Source organism: Condylura cristata, unplaced genomic scaffold (genome assembly GCF_000260355.1).
Source record: "Condylura cristata isolate star-nosed mole 26May11 unplaced genomic scaffold, ConCri1.0 scaffold00017, whole genome shotgun sequence".
NCBI classification, from domain to species: domain Eukaryota; kingdom Metazoa; phylum Chordata; class Mammalia; order Eulipotyphla; family Talpidae; genus Condylura; species Condylura cristata.
In genome coordinates, this window is record NW_004567118.1 from 7,854,327 (window position 1) to 7,872,988 (window position 18,662).

Consider the following 18,662-nt stretch of genomic DNA (forward strand, 5'->3'; position numbering starts at 1 on the left):
CATTTTCAACACGAAGGCCCATGGAAAAACACCCCTTCAGGGAAACATGAAAGTTTGTCTTACACATGAGTCTTATCTCCTCTAGGATATATATAGGCAAGGAGCTTGTGTACAAGGTGACCTATGGCTGGTGACCTGGACCACATGGAAAATTCCTTAACTCTTACTAAGCCTGTGCTCACAGTGGTGACTGGGAAAAATTCAAATAATGGGGGGACAGGGCATCTGTGAGCTTAGGAAAGCAGGGCCAGGAGGCAGCCCGGTTTCTCTTCCCCACTCAGGCCTCTCACAGCCTTGTCCATCACGCTTTCTGTCTTTCTTCTCACCTTAACCTTCCCAAGGAGAGCAGATTAAATTGGCTCATTCTGCCACCTTCCAACATGGAGACTCTGTTGGGTGATTTAGCTCAGCCATGGTCAGAGTGGCCAGGACCATCTGGCTTTTTTGAGGTAAGAGGCTGTTTCTCATGCACTAGCCCATGCTGGGGCTTTGCATCTGCCCAGGAGACACCTATAACGAAGCCTCGTTTACTTCAGGCACCTTGTTACCCTGGGCCAATGCCAGGACACCACACAACTGGTCTTGCCCAGGCTTCTCTTCCGGAGATCCCGTTCTTGCAAGAGGAAACCTGAGCCTTTCCGTCCACTCCATGGCTTGTTTCCACCAAGAGTCACACAGCTCAGCCTCCTCCCTGTGCGGGCTTCAGAGGGGAAAGCCCCCCATTGTTCCCCATTTGGGAACAGTTTAGTGACCAGGTTCTTCTCTAGACTGAACCGGATGCTTCACCTAATGTTTCATAACCATAAGTATTCAGTCTTTATTGCCCCCCACCCCAATACTGTCCTGGAAGGCCCCATGGTTGAGGAAAAGTAGAGTAAGGCAAAGATGATGGAAACAGCGATGATTTTGCCCAGAATACTGTGGCAACCAGGTAGTCTCCCCGGTGGGCACAGCACAGACGCAAAGGGCAGCCCCTTGGGGGGCAGGGGGCTTTGTGAGGCTTTCCAGCCACGCCACACCCCTCCTCAGTGCCAAGAGTATACTTCTGGAGCCATGTCAAACAGTGATGGTGAAAACGGCCCCTTTAAATAAGGTGCTGGCTTTGGTCTTCAAGTGGAGAAGATTGAGGATATTAGGCAAGGCGGCCTCCACTCTCACTTGTGAGGGTTGGGAGTTAGGGCCGGGATACCGACTGTCTTTGTGTGTGGTCTTTCTTGCTGCCCTGGGGTCTGCCTCGCACTCTTTGGCATTGGAGAATAATGTAGATCTTACTGAGCATTTTGTAAAGAAAACTGGGCAGGAGTTTTTCCATCACTCACTCCAGAGCAAGCTCTTGGGATTCTCTTCCTGCCCTGTCTGTCTTCTTCCTCAGTGGGCCTCAGGGCTCTCTTCTGACCCTCCCTGCATAGCTCCTGGCAGTGCTCAGGCCCCCAATCCTGCTTTCTTGGTCTTCTTTGTCTGTCTGTCCCTCTGCTCTAGGAAAGCTAGGTCTTCTGACTGGCAGCTTCCAGGCCAGGACCCAGGAGGCACCAAAGGGATTCCCTGAGGGTTGTGCTAGGAGGGGTGGACATGGAGCCGGTGGGCCAGGCTGAGATGCCCCTGCACCTCTCAGACCCCCTGCCATGGGCCCTTTCTGGGGCTCCTGGCCACAGGAGAGGAGAGAAACCAGAGTCAGCGAGGGCTTCACCCAGTACTCCTGATACCCTTCTTGGGCCTATGCCCTCCTGACCATCCACCACCTCACCCAGCCAGTCCTGACTCTCCCCTGGCCCTCCCTCCACTGCCCCCCTTTCTTTTGTGGAATAGTTTGATTTCTCTTAACTTCTAACCACAATCCCACATATACCCTTTCCATCCCATGGCTCAGGAAACCCCACTTATCAATGTTATTGGGAAAGTCAAAGGGTAGCCAGAGGCCTCCAAACTGTTAAGGGGAAAAACCCATATTGCTCTTCTCTTTTTTCTTTTCTTTTTTTAAGATTTATTTATTTATGCATACAAGAACTGGGATACTGGCCAGAGGTACATGGGGGGTGTTGAGAGGATTCACCAGAGACAGAGTGGGGAGCAGAACAGGCAGAAATTGAAATACACCGCTGAGGGAAGCAGCGGGTGAGACAGGAGAGGTCTGCTGCACCAAGGTCAGCTCCTTGACTGGGGATCGAACTCATGCTGCAGTGGCTGTAGATGGCTTCTCAGTACTGTGCTGTAACCCCTTGTGCCACCAATAAGAGCCCCTTATTGCCACGCTAAGGGTCTGTGCCCATTGGTGTACAGAAATGCAAAGTTAGTGGGCACAAAGATTTTTATTTATTTATTTATTTTTTTATTAAAAAGTTTATTTTTACATCATTTTTCACATTTTTTTTTTCATCTCAATTGTAATCCCCACAGGCTTCCCATCACCAAATCAGCCCTGTGCCACCACCATAGTCCCATGCATTTCCCTCCCTTCCCCCCCCCCGTGTTTGATCCCATTCCCCACTCCACCCCCACAGAATGTCTCTGGTCTATGGTTGTTCATTATTTTTGTTATTTTCTCGCCTGGTCCATTATACTCCTGCTATGAGTGAAACCATCCGGTATTTTTCTTTCTCTTTCTGGCTTATCTCACTAAGCATGATCTTTTCCAGCTCCATCCAAGTTGCTGCAAAAGACATGTGTTTCTCTTTTTTGGTTGCTGAGTAATATTCCATTGTATATATGTACCACATCTTTCTAATCCAGTCATCTACTTTTGGGCATCTGGGCTGCTTCCATGTTTTTACAATTGTAAATAAAGCAGCAATAAACATGGGGGTACAAGTATCTTTTTCAATCAGTGTTTTTGTGTCTTTTGGGTAGATACCTAGGAGTGGGATTGCTGGGTCATAGGGAAGCTCCATGTTTAGCAGTTTGAGGAACCTCCAAACAGTTTTCCATAGTGGTTGTACTAGTTTGCATTCCCACCAGCAATGCAGGAGAGTTCCTTTTTCTCCACATCCTCGCCAACATTTGTTGTTGCTAGTTGTTTGAAGATGGGGCACAAAGATTTTTAACTGGAGAAGTTCAACAGAAAGGGGGAGTAAAGAGAGGGGGAATAGGAATTGGAGTGAGAAGGATTTCAAAATAGACTCCTGACAAAACTCTGATGTCAACTAGAAATAGCGGGCATGAGAGTCTTCTCATGGGCAAATATTCAGCCAAACAGGACCCAAAGTGGAGCAGCCAAAGCCCAAAAGCAGAGCTGAGAGAACAAATCCAAGCCACTTAGCAGGAAACACAGGAAAGAGGTTGTTTGGGCTGGGAAAGGCAAGAACTTACTGCCTCGGCTGCACCTACCATGCAGTCAAGATGGCGGCTGCACAATGTCGGGCAGGAGCCATGGCGCTTGCCAATGCCATTTTTCTGAAGCAGGAAAAAGAGCTGGAGTGGGGTCTCACTGAATGGGCGCTCCTGGAACCTCAGCAGACGCAGGAGACCCCTCCCCACCCCAGCAGGGCCAATGAGCTGTTTCAGAAGCAAGAGGACTTGCTGAACAGGGAGCCTTTCCCTAAATGCCAAGTTCCACTCTGGGCTGTCTCACACCAGGGCCAGCCCTTGGGCCTTCAGAGGAAAGGCCTCTGATTGGCCAGTAATTTTCATCTCTCCGTGGCGTGTCTGTGGGGTGCAGGAGCATGCCTGAGCGCCACACCCACCTGACTGCAGGGGTGGGCCCTGTGATTGACAGCACAAATAGGAGTGGGGCTCATTTTCTCCAGAAAAAGGGGTGCTTTTACCAGAAGGTTGAGCACACAAAGCTAAGGGTTATCCTGACCTTGAGGTCCTGGGTCCCCTTGGAAGTGGGAATATGATAAAATATTCCCCTTCTTCTAACTAACATTTCCGGTTACTTTAATCCCCATTGCCCTCTATGCGGGACTTCTCACAACCCAAAGAAACAACTGTGATAGAAGCAGTGGGGGGTGGAGGTGGGGTTCTTTTTTGCTTTTATTTTAAATATCCATGTGCTTTGGTAAAAGTGTTCGTTAAAAAGAATTTTTGGCCCTCCTGGGTGGCTCAATGGGTTAACATGGAGTCCTGCAAAGCTAGCTGCAGCCCCTTCAGCACAAGTTCCATCCCCAGCCAGGGAGGTGACCCACATGGCGCGGCAGACCTCTCCTGACCTGCTCACTGCTCCCCTCAGCAGTGTACTTCCTCCATCTGCCTGTTCTGCTCCCCACTCCCCACTCAGTGTGAATCCTCTCACAGCCCTCGCACCTTTGGGTACAGAACTGTAACCCAGTTCTGTATGCATAAATACATAAATCTTTTAAAAAATAAAAAGAATTTCAAGTTATTTTAGGACTTGTTTATTTTGAGAGATTAATTCTTTACTTGATCTACCATTAAAGATAGGCTTTCAGTGGTTTATCATATTTTCTCTCTTCCACATAAGACTGGAATTATTTGTAAATGACTTGTAAAGGTGACTTGCTTAAAGAGCTAATCTAAAGGTTTTCAGGAAGTGGATGGGGCCACCTTCTGACCACAGACATATCAGTACCTGAAGAAGCTGGGTGCTCACCACTCTGACAAATACCCCCCACCCCCAAAGGAAACTTTATATGTCAGCTGATGATCGTGTCTCTCTAGTTTCGTTTTGGCTTAAGTACTTGTCTGAGCAAACCTGGTTTTTCATGGATGATTGAAAACACTTAACGAAGAGGTACACTTCACAAGAATTGATAACAGCAAAGCCCTGCGTCACAATCCACAACATGCTTATAATTCAAATCAACTTGGGTTTCCCATTGGTTGCTGAAGCAGAAATTTAAAAGAAAAGTCTTCTCTTCAATAGAACATTTACCATGCCCTGTCATAGAAAATTATCTTTGAAAGATAGCTCAGAAAAGAAATATAAAGAGCCCTTGTGTCATTTATTATTAATGTGATTTACGTTCAGTCTCGCAGTGGAATGCTGAAAACGTGCCAATAAATTAGTTTAAGAAATGATGCAAAATTAAATATTAACGAAGCACTCAAACAAGCACCAATTATACTACAGTATAAGCTTGTAAATATCTCCATAAGTAATTCCCACTCCATATTCAGGTAGCACTGCAGTCCAGAACAGAGAGACATCATTAATTTAAACAGAAACTTTTTTTTAACTAGTAAATTTTCCAATTCACAGTTTTGATCTTAGCTTTTGGTTTTTGAAAAGGCAGTAAGCCGTTAACATGTGTGCTTGGATTCATAGCTCATGGGTCATCTGTATGCTACAACAAATAGAAAGCCCAACTCATGTGGCTTGAAGAGAAAGGAGAGTTTGCTTGCAGGCTTCACTGAAGAGTACAAAGGAAATGTGGCTTCAAGCATGGCTTCATCCAGCAGCTCAACAGATGTCACCAAGAACCTGGCATTCTGCATCTGCTCTCTGCCTTCTGCTGGCTCCTCCCCTTCTCAGGGCAGCGGGTACTGAGAGCGCTGCCTTGCTCTCCCCGTCAGGACCAGCGCTCAAGCTCCAGGTTATCAGGACTGGCTGCTGACAGCTCAACACTGAGTCCTCCAGGTACTACCCCATATGAGTCAAGCTCAGGCTCTATTCACTCCCATCCAAACACTGCCTTCTTCCTCGTTGGAAATGAGGTGGCCTCCCAGTAACTGGTCAGTGCAGGGTATGAAGGTCGAATCCTTTTGCCTGAATTTGAGGCCTGAAGTAAGAACGTACATGGACTTGGGGGTGTTGGCAACTGCGCTCGGTCAGTCTTTAGTCCTTTGGTTTGAACCTGAATGGTGCCCTGAGGAAAATTCAGCAGAAACTCTAACCAGCTCCCACTGACTGAAGCTCCTGTCTTTTTTTTTTTTTTATATAAGATTTATTATTTATTTATGCATTCAGAACTAGGGTGTAGACCAGAGGTGCAGGGACAGTGAGAGGATCCACCAGAGACAGAGTGGGGAGCAGAACAGACATACTGATTGAAATGCATTGCTGAGGGGAGCAGCAGACAAGACAGGAGAGGTCTGCTGCATCATGTGGGGTCGCTTTCCTGGCTGGAGATTGAACTCGTGCTGCAGTGGCTGTGGATAGCTTCATAGTGCTGTGTCATAACCCCCAGTGGCTGTGGATAGCTTCATAGTGCTGTGTCATAACCCCCTTGCACCATCAGGGGTTATTTTAGAGTCTTCTAGAGTTATTGTTGGAATAGGCAAAAAATGATGCCACTTCCTTCCACTCCTCAGTAGCAGTCATTTGAGAAATAGGTCACAGGAATGAGACAATTAGAGAGCAAAATGTCACGTTTAATGCTGACGAGGGGAATTAGAGGATATGGTTGTGGCTCCTTAGACAAATGGACTCCCTAGATGTTCACGCTGGAATTAGGCACTTGCCATGGGTCCCTGCACTGCCTCCTGCAGGACCACACCTGTTATTGCTGGCAAAGAGCAGGACTGAAAAGGCTCTTCCTGAGAAGCTGAAGCACATTCACCATCAGCTAAGACATTCCTATGCTGGGTAGTCAACGGGGAGCTCCAGAGTGGACGCCTCCCCCAGCCACTTCTCACCCCACATGGAAAAACTGAAGCAGGAAAGTAAGACGCTAACCCGACAGCCATACCAAGCTGGCTTAGACGTCCTCTGGGAAGATGGGGCAGAGGCAAGCGCACGGACCTGAGAAGATTCTGCGCTCAGAAGACAAACATCCCATGAGATTCCGAGGTCCGTGTCTCTCTGAGGGTAAAAAGAAAAATGATTGCAAGTTTTTATTAAAAAGTTAGATTCAAATTCTCAACAAGATTCCAAGGGACCCTGGGAGAGATCTAGAAACCAGAAAAGCGCATAATCAACAGACGGAAACCTAAGAGCAGGAAGTGGGCCAGGGAGACAGAAACCGCGGTAGCTGGGTTAAAACCCACGATGGAGGCTGTAAATAGCGGACAAGACACTGGAGAAAATAAATTAACATGGTGAAGGGGAAAATGATGAAGAGGCGAAAAGAAAAGAGGCCGGCAGACAGGCTCAGGGGACATAACCTGGGAATGACAGGAATTCCGGGACAAAAGAGCAGATACCCTGGAAACGGCGCTCAAAGGCCTGGGTGGCGGACCCTTCGCTGGGACTCAGACAGGACTCAGTGGGACACGGGTATGTTTTCAGTCCCCAGGAAAGTTACTGGAAAGAGGACCACATTTAAACACAATTTAGAATTCTCTATAAAGCATTATGAAAATTTCTAGGATATATACACATGGAAAAGGGAATTGAATGGGGAGAGCTTACTTCTCTTTTTAGACCTTTTGTTCTGTTAAAAAGAAAAACCACATGGATGTATTTCTTTTATAGTTTTAAAAATAGGTTTAAGTTGGGGGCTGGGGTGGTCAATAAGGGTCTTACAGAGAAATATAGGAGGTGGAAAAATAGAGCCTACATTAAAATTATCTGATGTCTCACAATCGGAGAGTAAATATCAATATTTTTTAACCTCAACTCATCATTAGAAATATATTTTACAGCCCTCTCTGGTGGCACAGCGGGTTAGGGCGCAGCACTGCAAGCTAGGTGCAGCTGCGCTATGCGAGTTCAATCCCTGCCCAGAGCTGACCCACTTGGCACAGCAGACCTCTCCTTTCTCCCCTGCTGCTCCCCTCAGCAGTGTACTTCATTGCCTGTTCTGCTCCCCATTCTGCCTCTGGTGAATCCTCTCATCCCCCGCACGTCTGGCCTGTACCCCATTTCTGTATGCATAAATAAATCTTTTAAAAAAAGAAATATATTTTACTTTGTAGCTAGACATTCTAAAAAAAAAACAACAGAATAAAAGGTAGAAAAAGAAAATTTAAATCTCCCTCTTATTTGGAATCTTCAGATATTTCATGATGCAATCATTATTCTTACTAGGTTTACTTCAATATGTTCTATTCATGTCAATACCATTCTTTCTTTCTTATTTTTCCCTTTCTATTTTAAAAGTAATATTTAAAACTAGTCTGCTCATGCAGGCTATTTGAGGAGGGAGGAATGTGAGGAGCATGAGGTCACTCAATAAGGGCCGCCCTGCCAGACAGGCTCATAGGTGATGGAAAACTCACCTAGGTGATGACCAGTCATCTCGGGCTTGATCCCCACTTGACTGAAGGTCTTCTGCTGTTGACACCCACCCTGCTGCCCGCCATCTTAGGCCAGTTGGCCACGTCCAGCTTCTCCATGGGTGATGCCCATTGCTCTTCTTACTCTCGGAAACACACACTACAAAGGCACCAGTAGACAGCATAGGTGGACTTAGCTGCATCTTGCTGCAATATGGACAGTGACAACATAACTAGCAATATCGGCATGTCCAAAAGCAGGTTCATGGCTTAGTAAGTGATGATGTGTCTATGCTAATCTAATAAACATCAGATAGCTATTTCTAGTAAATTAGCTGTGTATCTATTAACCTGGGACAGTGTCTGTTATTAAAAAAAAAAACAGAAGAATGTCCATGATTTAAAAAGTAAGTAGTTGAATTATTTTTATATGGTCACATTCCTGTAAAATATAGAGAGGGTAACCCCTTATGGGGTTGACATCTGCATGAGTTTACAAGAGCTGAGAGAAAGATGCTGAAAGAACAAAGTAAACTGTCAAGACTGGTTAAGTCTAAAAAGTAGGAGCAGAAGGGGGAAGGAAAAGGAGTTACTTCCCATTCCAAAATATTCTTGAACTGGCTTGTTGCAATAATTATGACTTATTTTGGACTTGTAAATCCAGTTTAAAAAGTGTTCTACTTGGCCTTCCCTGGAGGTACAATGAGTTAAAGCACAGAGATATGAAGCTACTTGTGGCTGTTTCAGTGTGAGTTTGATCCCCAGCTAGGGAGGTGACCCACATGGCTCGGCAGACCTCTCATGACCTGCCTGCTGCTCCCCTCAGCAGTGTACTTTGTTAATCTGCCTGCTCTGCTCCCCACTCTGTCTCTGGTGAATCCTCCAACCACCCCTGCACCTCTGGCCTGTACCCTAATTCTGTATACATAAAGAAATAAATCTTTTTTTTAAAGGATCTATTTATTTATGCATACAGAACTGGGGTACAGACCAGAGGTGCAGGGGCGGTGAGAGGATTCACCAGAGAGAGAGAGTGGGGAACAGAACAGGCAGATCAAAGAAGCACACTGCTGAGGGGAGCAGCGGGCGGGTCAGGAGAGGTCTGCTGTGCCATGTGGGTCACCTCCTGGAGTGGGGACTGAACTCATGCTGAAGTAGTTTTAGCTTCTTAGTGCTGTGCTAACCCACTGTGTCACCAGGGAGGGCCCAAGAAATAAATCTTTTTTTTAAAATGTTATACTTATTAAGGACATTAACTTAAAGTTACAAGTTATACAACTTCAAAATTTTAATATACATGAACAACTTTGTTTATTTCTAAAAATAGTTTCCATTGAAAGAGTCAAACACATATTTATATCTTTAAAAGAGATTTACTATTATAAACAAAATGACAAAGTTTATAATCCCAGGTGAAATTAAGGAAAAGTAGGAATAAATGTGGAAAACTTATCTTTTCCACAAGAGAGTAAAAATTATAATTCTTTATGGACTGAGGTCACTATCATATCAAAAACATCTGAAAACTTTAAGATAAACATACACAGAATTAATGATTTTAATTATCACCTTCTACATTATTACAATAAACAGTCTATACAACACTAAAAAGAAAATTAACAGCAAGATATGTATTAGATCTAAAACTGAGACCCAGTGTTAAATGTTGCATAGACCTATAAAATCAGGAAGATGTTGAGGGCTAACCACCAGTTTCCCCTTCCCATTCTGGTCCCTGGGATAAGCTTTCCCATTCAAACAACCCACTTTATCAAGAGGACCAGGAGTACTCCCTGCCACGTTCCCAGAAGTGGGTGTCAGTTCCCTGCTAGTCTACATAAGTGTTCAAACACCAAAAACATTCTTCCATGAAAACCAGGGGGTGACCCCACACTTTTGATACTGTAAAAGCCTACCTCCCATAGCTGCTGGGTACTCACTCTGTTCTGGAGTACAACGCCCCTGTGCTCACGCTTGGTGTGAAATATCCTCCCTGGGAAGAAAATGTATGTGACTAAGAAGCCACACGCACTTGCTCTCAGCTGCTCAGAACTGGATATCTTTGCTCAGTCATTCACATGACTAGGGTGGAATCCTTTCCTAGTAGAATCCTAGGGTGGAATCCCTCCCATCCCAGAAGTGAATAAGAGGCAGTTAAAACACAAGAAGATTATATATTTATGTATCTGCATACACATATATACATACACACATATGGAGAAGGTATAAAATAAGATCACAGAAAGACTACCAGTTCTGTACTGCTGGGAGTAAAAAGGAAAATAGAAGATTTGATCAATTCAACAAATGGTAGGAAAAAAGTAAGAAAATAATGGTAAGAAAAAGTAAAGAAAAATTATAGTGAATAGAAAATATAGCATAATAATAAAAGAAATCCCAAATAACTCATCAGTGGCAATAAATATGATCTAATTAAACACACTTAGGAGAACACAGATCATCAAATTGAATACAAAAATAGAATCCTATTGGGTGTTATCAACTTTTCTTTCAAACCTAGAATAACGTCATATATCATACCTGCAATGTTACTTCTCTCCCCACCCCACCCCCCAACAAGTGCTATCAACATACTTTGGAGTCTTTCAACATATTTGCCTGCTCTAATTGAAGAGTTCTAAGTTATTTTTTTTTAAAGATTTATTTATTTGTGCATACAGAACTGGGGTACAGGCCAGAGGCTCAGGGGCGGTGAGAGGCTTCACCAGAGACAGAGTGGGGAACAGAACAGGCAGATCAACGAAGTACACTGCTGAGGGGAGCAGCAGGCGGGTCAGGAGAGGTCTGCCACGCCATGTGGTCTCCTCCGGGGCAGGCGGGAATCGAACTCATGCGGAAGTGGCTTTAGATTCTCAGTGCTGTGCTTTAACCCGCTGCGCCACCAGGGAGGGCCCTAAGTTATTTTTTAAAGACATTTATTTATGCATACAGAGCTGGAGTATAGGCCAGAGGAACAGGGGTGGTGAGAGGATTCACCAGAGACAGAGTGGGGAGCAGAGCAGGCAGATCGACGAAGTACACTGCTGAGGGTCAGGAGAGGTCTGCTGCGCCGTGTGGGTCACCTCCAGGGCCAGGGATGGAGCTCGTGCTGAAGCGACTGGCTACAGCTTGCAGTGCTGCGTCCTAACGCACCAGAGAGGGCCAGTTCTAATTTTTCATTCTCTTTGTTTCTCCTTGCTGCATTTAATGTAAATTCTTTAGCACTATCTTCCAATTCATCAACTTTATCTTCAACTTTATCAAGTCTCCTTTGAGGTACTTTTAAATTTCATAACTGTATTTTTAATTTTTGAGTTTTATAATTCTTATATTACCCATTTATATGTTCATTTCCTTTTCATCTGAATATTTTATAATTTCCAGTTTGTCAAACTATGTCCTCATTTATCTCTCTGAGTATCCGTATTTTCAAGTATTTGCCAGATTAGTCCAAAAAAGGAATTTAATCTGTTGCTGAGTTTGTTGTTGAGTTGGCTGTCTTTTGTAACATTCGATTACATCACATGCTTTGGAATTTTGGTTTACAGGCAGGCCTGTTACGGCTGGGAACGAGGGTGCTTTTCATTTTTCTTGTTCCTTTCTTGCCGGTGGATTTCGTTTCTGTGGTTGCAATCACTGTGCCCTAGTGCAGAACTGGTCTTGTGATGGCAGCTGAGAATTTGCACTCTTTGCTTGTCAGGGATCTTGCAAACCCAGTCAGCAGGAAAGGGGATGGCTTGACCCAATTCTTGGTCGTGAGACTACCCCATTGCCTCCTTAAGCACACTTTTGGTCAAAGCTGCTATTTTTCCCAGCTTCCTTTCGCAAGGGAGAGTTCTCACTCCAGTCCCTGGCTTCAGCCTGAAAGTCTGGCTTTATCCTTTATTCCATGTGCAACATTTTAGTTCCCACTTAGCTTTGGTCCAGTCTCCACCTGACTTTCTAGTTTCACTGAGATGTTTAATTTTTTTTTTTCGTCTGTTTATGTCTTACTATTATCTTTTAAAACTTTTCCTGATTGTTTTGTTTGGAGAATAGAGGGTGTGTCCAAACATGAACTTTACCATCTTTCTCTGTTAATGTTTAAGTCGCTTGGAGATAAAGTTCCTGCTTCTTATAGTGGAAACATACTAGTGGGTAGAGTTTGGGGGTGGAGCGGTGAAAGCCATGAACACCAACACTACTAGGAGTCCAAGCAATGGTACATTTTATCTGGGCTCAGCGGGGGCTGGGCAGGGATTGAAACCAGCACAGTGAAATCTATTGCCGGCAAGGGCTAATCACTGACCAGGTTCCTACAGCGACCCCATGCGGCTATAAAGCAACTTGCATGAGTAGAATGTCCCAGTTCTAGGGCTCACCTGCCGGAAAGGGTGTAATGTAGTTCCAGCGCAGCTGACACCTGCTCACCACAGGCTCAGATACCCAAGAGAAAGCTAATACTACAGCGAACTAAACAGAAAAATTAGAGATATGTGATGCTTTGGTTTTGGGAATAATTTGTACTGTTCATATGACATAAACAATATAACTGAGGAAGGAAAATAAGAAAGTCATTGTGGGATGTTTAAATTCTTCCCCAGAAAAAAGAGTCATAAATTTAATATTGATCCGGTGCACTGGGATAAAAATCGCAGTAATAGTGATAATTAGAATATTAAATCATCAAAGTGAGGATCTGAACCCAGGAAGAGGGTGACAGATTTGACTCTGAGAGAAATGTTCTGTGTCTCACCTTTGAGTAGATGGGTTCCTGTATACTTAGGAGAGAAGGAAACAATCATTTTCTTACATCAAGCAGTACAGTGGTCAAACAATACATTTTGACAAAGTTTTCTGGTTTTCATTTGTAGATTCTGAAGTGTACAACTTTTATGGTTTTTCTTATTCAAGACAGCTGTTGTTCATACAAGGCTGGAGACCAGACATCCAGGATAAACTTTATCCAAACTCCACCTGGAAGACTCCTGGTTGTTTTGATCTTCCTGTAGCTGCTTTGGCTCAGCAACACAGGTGTGATGTTGCTGATTCCATTTCTTCACAGGCTCTGGTTTTTCCACAGGTCCTCTCAACAAAGCAGCCAGGTCCACTTGTCTCTGGTCTGTGCAGGGGCTGAACTTCTTCCCTCTCAGACCAGGGAGAGAGTCCCAAACTACACTTTCAGTTCTTATCTCCAAAAAAAAAAAAAGAAAGAAAAAGAAAAGAAATACATGGTTCTGAATAGCCCAATAACCTAGAGAGAAAATTATAAAAGTTACCAAAGAATTAATTCTGTGAAGGCCTCCTGTGTTAAGATGGTTTTGCTGGTAAGGTTTCCAAATGTTTAAGGAACAACAGTGTCTATTGTATAAAAAACACAGAATATAGAGAGGAAATTCCTCAATTTATGTTGTTAATGGGTATGGTGGATGGAAGGGAGGAAGGGAGAGACAAAGGGAGAGAAGGAGGAATCTTGGGAGGAAGCGAGGGAGGGAGAGAAAGGAGGGAGGAGGAAGGGAAGGACGAAGGGAGGAAAGCAAGTCTCAGGCCAATGTGGTCTCAAATTCCAGTATACTGAAGAACCAAGTCAGTCATGTAAAGGGGTGAAGTTGACCTGTGTGTGAAGTGACAGGGAAAGCAGCAGCCCCCGGACCTGGAGAGAGTGTGTCTCTTCAGGAATCCAAAAGCAAATGCGCTGGACAAGTAAACAAGCTCCTAGAGTCATCTATTGGCATGGTTAGACTGACGCCAATCTCTATTATAAACAGATGCAAAAATCTTAAATAAAATACCAGCAAGTACAATTCAACTTATGTGACAATTTTTAAAAATCATACTGAATGATATGCAGTGTTGTAAAGCAATGTTACCACAATTTTAAAAACACAATAAAAAATCTACTTAGAGCACATTACATTTACTCTAAGGGATACAAAAATACTTTATTATGTGGAGATTATTTTAACAATATTCCACCATCTCCACATTAGCAAAACACATGATCATTTCAATAGACTTTGGAATTTACTTCCAGACAAACAAAGGCCCAGAGATGGGGAAAAGGGTTGGGTAGGGCCTGGCAGAGAGATTCCAAAAGGCAGTAGCTAGAGGTGAAGGTAGTTCAGCAGACAGCACAGACAAGTGTCAGACCAGCTGGACAGAGAAGCAGAAATCTGATGAAGGCGAGAAGACAAAGCCCTGGGAGATATTTGGAGGCATAGCCTCACGGCATCGCTGCAGGGACGTCCCTGCCCTCTGGCTCTGAGCCAAGTTTGAACTCCAGCTGCAAAAAGCACAGTTGAAAACATTCAGCATTCATGTCTCATAAAATCTCTCTTAAAACTAAGACTCTAAGGATAAAGCCTTCCCATGAGAAAGAACACAGCACACAAGCAGCCCATTTAAAACTAACACATGCTCTCAGGGGCTGATTTTTAGAAGCGCCATTTTGTATTTGCAAGACTTTCTACAATTTAAAAAGAAAAAAAGCGCAATGGAAGTTATAGGGGAACCCAAAGAGAAGACAGTGGGGAGCAATGAAACTGGCCTTTTATTTGGTCAGGTCTAAACCATCTATCCCTGTTATACCCCAATAACAAAATTTTTAACAAATAACAAAATTGGACTGGATACTGACAGAATGATCAGGATTAAGTGCTAATTAAAGACTCCCCACCTCTGCTTGTAACCACATACAAAAACAAATTCCAGATGAGTTAAACTCAGAAGTATAAAATGTAAGTGAGAAAGTGGAGGAGAAAATATGTGATCACCTATATCTCAAGGACTGGGAAATTTACTACACTAGACCAGAAAACAAGAAGTTACAAAAATAAAGGGAACATATTGTAAAAAGTCAAAAGTTTTAGAAAGATCTTAAAAAAGTCCAATGTTAGTGATAAGTTGAAGGTATTTTTAAGTTTTAAAACAATGAAAACTCTTAAAATGCATGAGAAACCGACAAATAATGCAATAGCAATATGTAAACGCATGAAGATTTTGAAGAGTCATTTTTGGAAGAGCAAATCCAGTCAAGAAACCAATTAACAGACACTCTCTAGCTAGAAAGCTGAAAATTAAAACACCAAGGAGTTCACTTCTCACCTTTCAGATTAGCAAAAATAAAAACAGTGATAACACCTGCTGCAGGAATGGATGCAGGAAAGCAATACTCTCAAACACTGCTGTTGGACATGTGAATTATTCCAGAGTTTTAGGAAAACAACTTCGTAATGGCTATTAAATTCAAACATTTTTGAATTCCCCTTTTCCCAGTAATCCATTTCTGGGGAAAACTCTACCATAGAAATAAAAGTGCAGGGCCCTCCCTGGTGGCACAGCAGGTTAAAGTGCTGCACTAAGATGCTTAAGCCACTTCTGCATGAGTTCGATTCCCGCCTGCCCCAGAGGAGTCCACATGGCATGACAGACCTCTCCTGACCTGCCCACTGCTCCCCTCAGCAGTGTACTTCGTCCATCTGCCTGTTCTGCTCCCCACTCTGTCTCTGGTGAATCCTCTCACCCTCCGCATCTCTGGCCTGTACCCCAGTTCTATATGAATAAATAAATCTTTAAAAAAAAAAGAAATAAAAGTGCATAGGGATATGTCTTCAAACATGTTTGTTAAAGCTTTGTGGTAGTAACAAAAACCCAGAAATGAGTGCCTGTCAAGAAGGAAGTGGAATATTATGCAGTCATCAAAAGGAATGAGCTGTTAGATCTATCCCACCTGCCTTGGGAAAATTTGTACTACATACTTACAATTAAGGAAGAAAAGCAAAAGGCAAAGACGTATATGTAAAGTGATCCAAACTTTTATATGTGACAGTACTCTCCCTCAGTGAAAAAAAAAATGCTGTTTGTGAGAGAATTGTTACAGAAAAAGATGAAAAGAAGAACATTATAAAGAAAGCAAAAGAGTAGAATGAAATGGAAGAGAAATATTTTTTTAAGGTTTATTTATTTATATATACAGAACTGGGGTATAGGCCAGAGGTGGGGCTGGTGAGAGGATTCACCAGAGACAGAGTGAAGAGTAGAACAGGCAGATGGATTGAAACACACTGCTGAGGGGAACAGTGGGGAGAAAGGAAAGGTCTGCTGTGCCCCATGGGTCCCTGGCCAGGGATCTAGCTCGTGCTGCAGTGGCTGTAGACAGCTTCATAGTGCTGTGCTTTAACCTGTTGCGCCACCAGGGAAAAGGGAAATATTTTTAAAATCTGTATTTAAAAAAAGAAATGTGCGTGGACCCCCCCTGGTGGCGCAGAGGGTTAAAGCACAACACTAAGAAACTAAAGCCACATCAGCATGAGTTCGAATCCCACCTGCCCCGGAGGTGACCCACATGGCACGGCAGACCTCTCCTGGCCCGCCCGCTGCTCCCCTCAGCAGTGTACTTCATGGATCTGCCTGATTCTGCTCCCCACTCTGTCTCTGGTAAATCCTCTCACTGCCCCTGCACCTCTAGCCTGTACCCCAGTTCTGTATGCACAAATAAATAAATCTTTTTAAAAATAAATAAATAAATGTGTGTGATGTGACCACATACATGCAAATTCTGTACACATAAAGAGATGGGAGGATGGGCACCAAAATAGTGATGATTATCTCAGGGGGTGGAATTGCAAGGGATTTTACCTTTTTCCTTATGTGTTTCTGTTTTTGATGTTAAATGTGTGTATGTATTGTTTAAATAATCCAAAGGAAATAAAGCTATTTTTATTGCTGGGAGGGGGAGTATTGACAGGTAGAAATTCCTAGGGGACATGATAATGAGCACACAAGATCAATATTTAATTAGCATATCAATTGCTGGCATGTCAACTAATGTTTTCCAAAATCCTTGAAGTGTAGTTTCTCTTAAGTAGCTAAACTGTCATCTGAAACACTGTGTACAGTCCTCCCATTTAACTAACACTACAGAATGGGTGATTGTAGATAACAAAGGTGTAGGATTTGATTAAAGGAGGTTTTATTTAAATGACACCAAATAACTGGATCTCCTGAACTCATCACAGTTTAGATTCCCTAACCAAGATAATTTTCTGGCAACTTCAAACCCCCTTCATCATTGTTTCTAAATTTTTTTAAAAGATTTATTTATTTGTACAGAACTGGGGTACAGGCCAGAGATGCAAAGGGTAAAAGGTTTCACCAGAGACAGAGTGGGGTGCAGAACAGGCAGATCAACCAAGTACACTGCTGAGGGGAGCAGCAGGCCCACACCATGTGAATCTCCTTTAGGGCAGGCGGGAATAGAACTCTTGCGGAAATGGCTTAAGCTTCTTTGTGCTGTGCTTTAACCCGCTGCGCCACCAGGGAGGGCCCTTTTTATTTAAACTTTTTATTTTTTAACTGTTCCTTTTTCTACAGACCTTTCTGTAGTGGTTTTTTGTTTAAGATTTATTTGTTTATGCATACAGAACTGGGGTACAGGCCAGAGATACAGGGGCGGTGAGAGGATTCAGCAGAGCAGAGTGGGGAGAAGAACAGGCAGATCGAAGAAGTACACTGCTGAGGGGAGCAGCGGGTGAGAGAGGAGAGGTCTGCCTGGCCATGTGGTTCAGCTCCCTGGGCGGGGATTGAACTTGCACTGAAGTGGATGCATCCTAACCAATTGTGCCACCAGGGAGAGCCTCTGTAGTGGTTCTTAAAGTATTCCTCACACATCCTCCTGCTTGCTTTTGCTCTTTATGTTCTTTCTTCTGCTGGCGCGTTAGGGCTAGGTAGGCATGCACCTGTCTTGGGGAGGGAGGTACCGCTTCTCTCTCCCAGCGCTCCCTCTCTCCACTGACCTGCCAGCAGGGCTGCAAATGTTCAGATCTTGTCTATGCTATACTCGAAATTGCCAGGTTCTCTAAGAATGTTAGGGTCAGCTGGTTAAACAGGAAATTGGGTTCATCCACTCGTTCTTTTGCTGCATTTATTGAGTCAATGCCAGGCTAAGGATCCCAAGCTGAATAAGGCCAAGCTCTCTAGGCTCATGGATCCCACAGATACGGGATCCAGTGGGAGAGAGCACCTGGGGAAGGTGCCATAGATGGGAGTGGGGTACAGGAGGGGGTGGAACAGCTGCTAGCACCTGGCAAAGGGGACGACTTAGAGAGAGGAAGGGCAGAGATGCTCCAGGAGCTTCCCAGGGGAGCAGCGTCACCATCACCTGGGAACTTGCTGAATTGTAGTCCTGGCGCCCCCATACTCCACCCACCACAGCAGAAACTCTGGGGGTAACAGCAGCAAGTCCTCCAAATGACTGACACACACTGGAGTGTGAGGCCTCAGGAGGCTCAAGATGAGAGGGCAGGGAGACAGGAGCCAAGACTACAAAGCCACCAGGGGAGCTGTACTTTGTCCCTGAGGTGCGGCCTACTGGTTTTGTAAGCTGGGCCTGTGGTACTTACACTCTCCTAACTCCGCATTTCTGGGGTCCCAGCATTGTCTAGCTCGCTGGTACCCAGAGCTTATCCGCGCGGAGCTGAGTTTTCCCACGGCCCGTGACACCAGGCGGCGAGCCAGGGAGGTGGGGCCGCAGACCTCCCCGCAACCCGGTACGGGGGGCGCGCGGTGCGGGAGCAGGAGAGCTGGGCGCTGGCCACCGACCGGCCAGGGAAGGCACAGCCCTAGACGCTGCG